We start from the raw sequence: 10,425 nt of genomic DNA, 5'->3' as shown, positions 1-10,425 counted from the left end.
CTGAATCAACACTAAAGTTAATTGTTCACATACAAATGATTATGTCTCTACAGCTGAAACTCCCACATCCAATTATGTTTAGTTTACAAAAAAAAAAAAAAAACTCAAATAAAGTGTGCTATTTTGCCACTGGGATTGTAAATTGAACAAAGCTAAATGGAGCACTTATCAACAAATTCACATTATTGAAAACCATTTATATATATTTGCCTCTATAATGAGTAATTAGTTTTGGACAGCAAAGGTCCTTTTTTGGTAACACTTTATAATAACTACACTTAGTCATGCCAATAGTAAAGTATGAACAAAGACTTCATTCATAGTGAACAAACAGTTTATTAAGAATGATTCAGGCTTGATAACTATTCATTCTTACCCTAATTCCAAACCCTAAACCTAACGATACATTTAATTAACAATTTACTAAGTCTGAATCAAGCACAATCAACAATTTTTCCATTCATAAGTATAATTTTTTTATCTGAAATACAGCAAAAGTAAACAAATACTGCACATAGAAACACAAATATACCACTTTTTCTCTCTCTCTTCTCTCTCTCTCTTTCTTTCACACCTTCTATCTCTCTCTCTCCCACTGTCTCCTCCTTCTCTCTTTTTCTCCCCCCCTCTCTTTCGCTCTCTCCCACTTTCTCTTCTGTCTCTTTCTCTCTCCTCTCCATCTCTTTGAAGGGAGCCTCATCTACAATGCGACCTGCTCAGTGCTCACACTTTACACTACAAACAGATACAAACAGAGAAACATGTCGATACACCAGCCCAGTGTTTCTGGTCATGCCTGTGGTGCTGCTGGTCAGTGGGGAATTCTCATGGTCATACAGCGCTCTTTCATCTATGTGTCTGTGCATCCATTAGAAAGTACTCTTTTTCCATCGTTTACAGTATACGTGAGCCACTTCTAATGCATGTGTACTTTTGTTAATCTATTAGAGCAAGAAAAACAGCAGATGAGGCTTAGCTAAATCAGGGGTGTCCAAAGTGTGCCAAACTCAGCCCTCACTGGAGTTTGATTCATCACCGAGGAGGTCTAAGCTGTGTGAGGGATTTGATTAGGGTTGGAAAGTAAGTGACATTACTGTAATTGTTTTAGGTAGTTGTACTTAGTAGTGATCTTTTAAACATGTACTTTTACTTGTATATACTGTAGTTACTATGCGGCACAAGCCCTAACACTGTTGTCTCCCCTCTGCTACTTTCAGACACATATTACCATGGCTCCTGTCTTGATTAGCTAAAAGATTATGCGGATTGCAGTTTAAAACAACTTAATTCAGCTTGAAACTGAATTACAGTGTTTTCTTTTTTTTCACCTTTTTTCATAGTTTTGGCCGGGGTGCGACTTACACTTATATTTATACTTATACTTATACTCCAGAGCGACTTATATGTGGTATTATTTGTTATTTTCACACTTGCAACCGCATTTCATACTTCAGTGCAACTTATATGTTTTTTTCTTATTACATTATGCATTTTTTGGCTGATGCGACTTATACTCCGGTGCGACTTATAGTCCGGACAATACGGTAATCAAGTTTTGTATAAAATGCTACCAAATAGCTAAAAATGTAAAGTAACTCTACTACTACTTTGAGTGGTATTTCTCATTTGTACTTTATACTTAAAGTTAACATTTGCAACAGCACTCGTACTTGTAATTGAACACAGTTTTAGTCATCTAACTGTTCTTTTTCCTGAGTAGTCAACTGTCTTTCAATTTAAATAACAAAATATGTTCTTATTTGTTGTTTATTTGTTGTTACATGATAGAAAGTAAAAAAATATGTAAGCATTTAAAAAAAAAAAAAATCCTGTAAACTTCTCAGACGTTTAGTTCACTCTCAAATACATACTAGTAAAAATACACTTGTGCTAGTACTTTCCTTGATAACAGGACCACCGCAGATACATAGAGTCATATTGTTGTGACTGTCATCCTCCCAGCCACTTTCCACTGTTTGCTCTCACCATATTGTCAGCCGCACCATCGCACTCTAATCGGCCCATGATTGGCTCTATAGCGCTGGAGTAAATGTCTTTTTCTCTTGGGCTACATCAGTAATGGCGTCAGACACAGCTGGATTAGTGCCTCTGCGCTTTACAGCCAATAACGTTCCCCATCTGCAAACAATGCCCCACTATATTTTGTTGCCCTCTTCCATTTGGTTAACCTCAAGCCTTTATGGTTACCTAGGGGTGGCTCCAGGTGATGGCATTCTGACTTCAGACCAGAGCAAAGCGGAGATGCTGACTAATCTGTAACATCTGGATCATTTTATGAGTGAAATGAGGGGAGAAAAAAAGAAGAAAACTCTACCAGGTGGGCAGGTGGAGGTGTAAGGAGCCTTTTATTTATTAAATCAGTCAAAACAAAGTAAATAGGCCTCTAAAAGTTTTGACATTGAACAGCCAAGCTTGTTTCTCACACTTAGCATACACAACAAACTTCTTAGCATGCACCGGCCTGGCTCAAACCTGTGCGGCGTCTGGTGAGAGCACGGCCCGCATCATTTATCAATCATCACTTTAGACCTCAGTGAGAGCCCCAGACCTGAGAGCTGTCAGCGGCTCAAACACGCTAATAAATAAGGCAGGCGGCTCAGGCCTCATTATGTGTGTGTGTGTGTGTGTGTGTGTGTGTAAAATACCTACTACTGCCACTACTACGACTTCTATCAGCTCTACTACTACATACTACCTCCTTATGCTAATGTTAATTATATTTTATGTCTCATTTTAAAGCCCCAGTACGTTTTAATCAAAAGATAGACAAACATTTTTTTCATTTTGGTTGTTAATATTGCACTTAAAAACATGCACGCTTATTGTGAGCGGGCTTGCGTCAAAAAACAATAAAACTAAACTTACTACTACTGCTTCTGATTATAAACTCATCAACTGATCTGATGATTGGACCCAAATGCATCGATGGGCAACACACAAAATATTATTAAATCACACTTTCAGCTTTTGGTTTGGTTTTTGTTTACAAATCAATAATTAGTCAATCCCAGGCCTGGATAAATGAACAGTGTTGTGTCTGGTAGGGCATGGCATCTGACATAATGTAGAAGCAATTTACAAAATAAACAAGTTGAACAGTTGACTCTACTCCTTGACACTACATTATTATATATTGACCCACAAAGAGTCACTTGTTTTTTTAGTTATTTATTTGTATCACAGCCAGGCGAGTAAAATATTTCAGTCAAAGTTAAATAAATAAATACAACCGACCAGTCACAATAACAATTTCTCGCTCCAAACCAGATCAAGCACATACATAACATAGACATAAGGACAATTGAAGGTCGTATGTCCTAGTTATTATGTAAAACATGGCACAACCTGAAGAAACCATATCCTCCCAAACTTGAAACTACTCAGATAATCAGGAAAATGAAACCACAAGAGCAGCGTGGATATAATGAAGAGGAGGGACATGCATTAGCACAGAGTTCACCTCATGTTCGCAGCAGTAGCATGTAGCAATCACACAGCTCATAGTGGGGAGAGAGACACAGGAACAAATTGGATTTCCCAAGGATGATGGTGTGATGAAAGATTGTGTGTTCTCCTCATCCAGCGCCGGGCCTGTTAGAGCGCCGCATGATTAAATAAAGCCTTGCCCAAGTTTCAATAAAAGCATTATAACAATTGCATTTCCTTGACAAAGATTTAGGGACTGGTGTGATGCGATTGGATTACTGGGGAACATTGGGCTTTTTTAATGGTTTTTTTGGCCATTCTTTAAGTTGGTTGTAGACCGCAAGTTGTAAAGGGTTTTCCTCTCAACATGTGGTTGTGGACACCTCTGTGCATCGGAAAAGACAAATACATGACATACATTCATCAAAATACCAGTACGATATGTTTGTTTTTACAAAGTGACAGCAAAAAAACAAAGTGTAGGCGCTGTACGGAAACCATTTCGTACATTGGTCATACATTGGTCATGATGAAGGTTCCACAGCGCGACATAAACTTATTTACTTGCATTTGTTCAATTCTATGTAGATGTTTTACAAAATAATATGCATTTGGATGTAACTTGTCCTGGTAACGTCAGTTTTGTCGCCAATGCCATCTCCATGGAGACAAGCAGATGACAAAACTTCCACCAAAAGAGTTAAATAATGTGCCTTTTAAGTATGTTATAAAGTCAATGATTTATAAATAAGAATTGGTACATAATACACTTCTCTGGATAAAAAAGGAAAAATAAATAAGTACTAAAAAGCTGTTATACATTACATTACATTGTATTATATTATATTTATTACAAGCATATTCATGTCAATGGCTATAAAACACAGAAAAAATAAATATCCATAACAATCTTTACAACCAAATGTTACAACCAAAATGTCAAAAATTGCCCTATTTTTTTCATTATTTTTTTTATTTTGAAGTCAATGGTTTCCTAATGATCTATTCGTGTTACATCCAGAACTGACTGTGTGTGTCATGCGGGTCAGACAAGTGCATCATCACATTTGCATCTGCATCACGATTGCATTACGTCTGGGATTGAGAGAATACAGAGGTGACTAACAGGTGAGAGTCTGACTTGAATAAAACAATGTGTGACTACTGTATTATGGTGGTACACCTTCGAACCAGGGCTGAGGTATGGCTGAAGCTACACATGTGTGACTCGAGCAGGTGGAAACAAGTCCATTTTTAAATCCCTGAAGTCTTTACACCAACACATAACGACCATGTAGATTCAGGCATCGACCATATTGTGCCAAATTATGTAAATCATTTCAACTGCTGTTTGTTGCCAACGGATAGAAAGTAAAATAAATAACTACATTTTATTTGTAATGCAAGTTTAAGAAAAAACTGTTTAGAAAAGTTGATGTTTTGACTTGATAAATAGTTTGTTGGAATTAGTTTTTTGTCACTTCCTCCTCCATGGTATTTGATCTGGATTCACTGGGCTCCTGATCTTATATTTCTATTGCATTAGTGCAGATTATCTCTCTTGTGCCAGTATATGATTGATTATGGCCCTCAATTTATCAGCACGGAAAAATAATGAGTCCACATATGTTCTGAAATCCAATATTTTAACAACATTTTGTGTTTTCAATTTCAAATTTAAGCGACTTGAACACGGGGATGAGTACACATAACTACAAGACACTCACTTAAAAAGGTATTATTGGTTTTACATTACAATAATAGCTAATGCTGAATGTTCATGTGTATTAATACAGAGCTACAAGTCTTCTGAAAATAGGCTGTTGAAATTGAACTAGACAGACAGATGCATAAGGCTTATTTTGGTTATTCTAACACGATAATATGACATTATAGAAAGTCATAAAAAGTGACATTGAGTAATGACAAAAACACGCAACAATATCTGCCTATAGCACCAGGCGCTTTGTCAAATCCTCCGCAAGTCAGAGACACGCCGGCTTCAAACAGCAAATAAAAATAGATGTACGTGTAGCATTATAATGAGTCGGGATTGTTTTATTAATGTTATCCTTTTTTTTTTGTTCTGGGTGTATTCTTCGGCATAGCTTACAGTTCCTGCTCGCTCGCTCGCTCGCTCACTCTCCTTGGAGGGAAAGTCAAAAGGTTTTTCATTTATCTCAAGCACAAAACACAAGTCCCCAGAGAGACCCACGAGGAAGCTGCACACACCTTGCTCCAAATATGTGATCTGGGAGATGCAGAAAATAGCATGTGCGTGTTTGTTTGGGCGGGACGGAGATCTTCCCTCGCTCCCCAGATGCACGTGTTGTCATTGAACATTCGCCGCTGTGTGTTAGGCATATAAAAATACATTTTGATTTTTATTGGAGGGGAAAAAACACAACCCTAGAACAAAAGATAATTGTATTGATTTGTGGAGCTTGTGCGGAGAGGAGCTGTGTAATGGTTGTGTATTCTGCATGTGTGCATTGCCTGCTTATTGGACATGGGCAAACTGTCTTATTGACGGATTTTTCACCAATACTGGGTTGAAAGCAGAATGGATGAGTGAGTTTGAAAGAAGGAGCTCTAAGGTATGAAAACAAAGATGAAAGAATGTTAAAAAACAGACAAACTTTAAACTCACGAAAAGTTGGCGCGCCACAAAGTCAATTTCACAGCAATACAGGGTGAAATAAAGGTGTACTGTGTAACATGTTTTGGTGAAAGGTCCGCCACAATTCATCTTTTATACAGGGATAGAGGATAGAGGAGTGTCTTGCCCAAGGACACAACAACATGCCCTGGTTGGTTTGCTCATATGAAATAAATGTAATATTAATACTGGGCTTCAGAGCATTTTGACTTTCAATGTTTTAAACTTATAAACGGTAAATTATTGCTCTTGTCAGGAAGCTTAGCAGGACAAGGCCTGGTTAGTACTTGAATGGGAGACACCTGGGGCCACAGTGAGACACCAGGGGCCACAGTGAGACACCAGGGGCCACAGTGAGACACAGGGCCACAGTGAGACACAGGGCCACAGTGAGACACAGGGCCACAGTGAGACACAGGGCCACAGTGAGCCGCTAGAGGAAATGTCATTGTGTCTTTTTGCAAGACACTTCACTCACATTGCCTGGTAAAGCACTTTGAGTGACATTAAGGTGGAAAAGTGCTATATAAATACACAGTAATAGTAGTAATTTAGGAGCAAAGCTATCCCATTTGTTGCATGTATGAGTTGTCTGAGTCATTTCGGTTTAAAAACGTAGGACAAAATACATATTCCAAATATTTTCAACACTAAACTGAACAATAAACCTGCTGCATTTCCCTCACCTCAGCCTGACTGTAATAGGAAGTTTGAGTGTGCTGATCAGCCCGGGCCTCGTGGCCACAGGGCTTATGGGATACCCCTGTACTTCTTGGCAGAGGTTTAACACAAGCTGACTCATCCAGTAAGAGAGAGAAAGACTAAACAATCCTGTGTGTACTTTTCAGGGTGGACAATAGAGTACTTTATCATAAAATAATAGAACTTAAGTGTATAAGTGTAAGGACTGGAAAAAACATAGATACATATTTAAATTAGTTTAAAAAGTTAAAATATAAAACACATCTCAATGTATTTTGTCAATTAAATGCAAATATGCTTGTCATCAGTTAGTATATTTTTCTCAAATACTAAAAGTATATTAATAGGAGATTTATCATTTTAGATTTTGTTCATTTTATTCATTTTTATCCTCGAAAGCAACTTAGTAATATAAATAAGTCCATTGATTTTCTGTTTTAAACTGCTGAACTGTAAAGCTTTACAGTGACATCATTTATATGTTTACGTCTTAGAACCGTACACATATGTGACTCCGAGTCACACAGAGATTTTTCAAATAATCCCAACCAAGCACAGAGATGTGAATGCAGATAGCCTTAACATGTATGTAAACACACCCAATATGTGTAGTACATGCAAAGATAAGTAATTATTTTGAACAACTTCCCCTACTTCTCACAACTATAATTATCCCAGGCAGCTCATAACTTGTAATACATTTATTTTATCATAATATAGGTATAATTTTCTGGATTGCTATATCAGTTGATGAATCCAAAAACAGACACATTTCCACCCCTGGAGAAGTGGAGTTATTGTTACCAGTTGTTGTGAAAGGTTAAACTTTTACATGTAACCATCACCTCTTAGTCCGGACTCCCAGAAGCTCTTGTGTGTGAGTTTTTACTGCCTCCTGTCTGGGCGCACAGGTCAACTCATACCTTTAATTACCTCCATCCACAACCACTTTCCTCCAAACCTCCATTACACCACTTCACTCAGCAGATTTTCAGTGTTTGAACAAGTTAAGCTATCCACAAACCTTAAAGATGAAAGAAAACAACATTAAAATCATGCAAATTGTACTGAAGAACTGCTTTCTTCTCATACTCCAGCCTGGAACACATGGAATGATTGTGTAATATTAAGTCCATATACGTTTGTCATCACGGTGCTATTCAAGCTGAAAACCACATTCAACAATCTAAGTTTGCTTGTGTGTTTAACTACGCTGCTCATCGACACACTTTTTGTTCCATCACCGCCTCCTCTCGCTCTCCCTTTGTGGATGCTGCTTCTCCATAATCCCGTCTGTCATTGGCAGATTGAGATTCAAGATTCAGTTTTATCCTAGAGATGAAATGTACTTGTTAGTTTGGCCCATAAATGTCTGACGCTCAAGACCTTTCCTCAACCTACTGTGTTTGCTCACACTCTCATCCAGAATGGTTTACTTATAATCCAGCTACATTTTCTATTAATATTATTTAAATAGATGGCGGTGGAGACAGGTCAGGAGGAAGTTTAGGTCTTTTAGTTCTTATATTAGACAGAAAGTAGGGCAGAAGATTAAAGAGTCCAGATCACAATAGAATTCACACTCGGCCGTGATTTAAGACATATTTTCAGGACACATTTTCAAATTTGTGTTGTTGAATACAATTATAGGAAAAGATGAGTATACTGCCCCAACCAAATTGCAAGAAAGATGATGATCTGATGATGATAGACAAAGTAGTAGTAGTAGTAGTAGTAGTAGTAGTAGTAGTAGTAGTAGTAGTAATAGTAGTAGTAGTATTTAGTCGGTGTAATCCCTCATTCGTCCAGGCGTGTTCCATAGTAGAAAAAGCTTCAGTTGTAGTCATCTGGACTCAGTTTGAAAAAATATATTTTTTCAAACTGAGTCCAGATGACTACAACTGAAGCTTTTTCTACTATGTAGTAGTATTTAGTTGTTTTAGGCTATTTAGCTTATTGTGTGCCAGCAAATGTATTTATTCACCGGTATATGTTTTAAAAGTTGTTGTTTTTACTCTAATAGACTGGACGGTTTAGAAAGAGGGATGAGAGAAGAGAGGACATCTAGCAATATGTCGGAGCCGGGATTCGAACCAACGGCGCTGTGGCTGGCTGCACATAGAGCAAACTGATGTCGATAGGTTATGAGTGAAACGATAAGGCCCATGCGGCGTACAGTACGTTTTAGTGTTGACGTGTGGACCAAAGGGCTTGTTGAAACAAATCTAAATATTTGAAGCAGGTTAATCTGAGCCCTCCTTCACTCAACCTGTTTAATGACCAGAGCTAATGCCTGTGTGCACGCCCTCTCTTTGTCTCGTCTCCGTGGCTAGCTAATCACTAGTGACAGTTAGCTTTGCTCTTTTATTAGCTCTGCGTCGCTTGCAATCAGTGACAGTGAAGTCAGGCAGCAGGATGGGCTTGTGTGAACTCATCACTCAGAGCGTGCATACTGCCCTGTGCACACATTTCAAAACATACAGCCGGGTGCAAAAACTCATAAGGATTTAAAAAAAAAAAAAAGTGGTGCAAAAATACACTAAATTGTCAAAGTATAGAATTTATGTCAATGGCGCTGGCTGTATCTTGGACTGGAAAATATGTAAATTATGTTCAGACTGGATTCAAAAGTGAAGATATGATTGGATTAATTGTTTTCTATCCAGCAACAAATGTAGAAAAATCAATATTGAAAAAAAAAGAATATATTTGAACTATTATTCCTTTAGATTGTATGTACTTATGTATTCACCAAAACACCCTTTGTCCCCTTCTGCTATTTCCCATTTTATTCCTGATGTGGACTTGGTTTGGTCTTGTTCAGGTTCAGTTTTGAGTTTAGTCCTGCTTTAATCCCACTTTTGATGAATGTGGCTGCGTGAAAAAACCCTAAAACTATTCAAAACTCAAGCGAGACTACATAGAATCCTATAGTAAATCTGCACCCACTGAATTAAAACTCCAGTCCGACTCCTGGACTGGACAGTGGCTGGCCTTACTGTATGTGGGTCAGCCCCCTGCAAAGCTGTATTGATTTTGGGGGCTGCACATCTGACTGTGTGTGCCCTCATGTTAAAGAGAGTGACCGCTAATACGACAGCGTACACACATCATGCGCATTCACACTGTCTCCAGCCTCTATTGGTAGACAATGCGCTTATTTGATAGAGGCTGACATTCGAACGGGCAATTTATGAGTGACTGTGCGAGCGACATGGGGGAAAGGGAGGGGGCAGGGACAGGAATTTGCTTTAAAGAATGTAGCGTCACCCATATGTCTGTCTGCCCTGTGAATACCCGCTGGAGTGGAAGGGCAGGGAGGCGAGGCGTGCGAGCGAGCTACTCTTTCCGAGCATTTCCAGTTCACTTTGCAAAGCTGAGGTGGCTTACCAGGGTGCAGAGCGGAGGCTTAATGCTGTTTTGTTCAACTATGGAGTGGCCATTTAGGACAAACTCTATGTAGGCCACTGCCAAATAAGAAAAGAACACATTTAGAACACAGAAGAGGTCTAAGGACTTCCTAGTCATGGTGAAACATGTTAAGGAGACGGACTACCGGTATGAAACAAATTCAAGTTGGAGGTTTAGGGCTTTTGCTTGCTCGTTATACTTCTACT

Source organism: Eucyclogobius newberryi, unplaced genomic scaffold (assembly GCF_026437365.1).
Source record: "Eucyclogobius newberryi isolate DKJ021-1_F unplaced genomic scaffold, fEucNew1.0.hap1 SCAF_18, whole genome shotgun sequence".
NCBI lineage: Eukaryota > Metazoa > Chordata > Actinopteri > Gobiiformes > Gobiidae > Eucyclogobius > Eucyclogobius newberryi.
The sequence above is the reverse complement of the archived record's forward strand: the minus strand, read 5'-3'. Positions refer to the sequence as shown.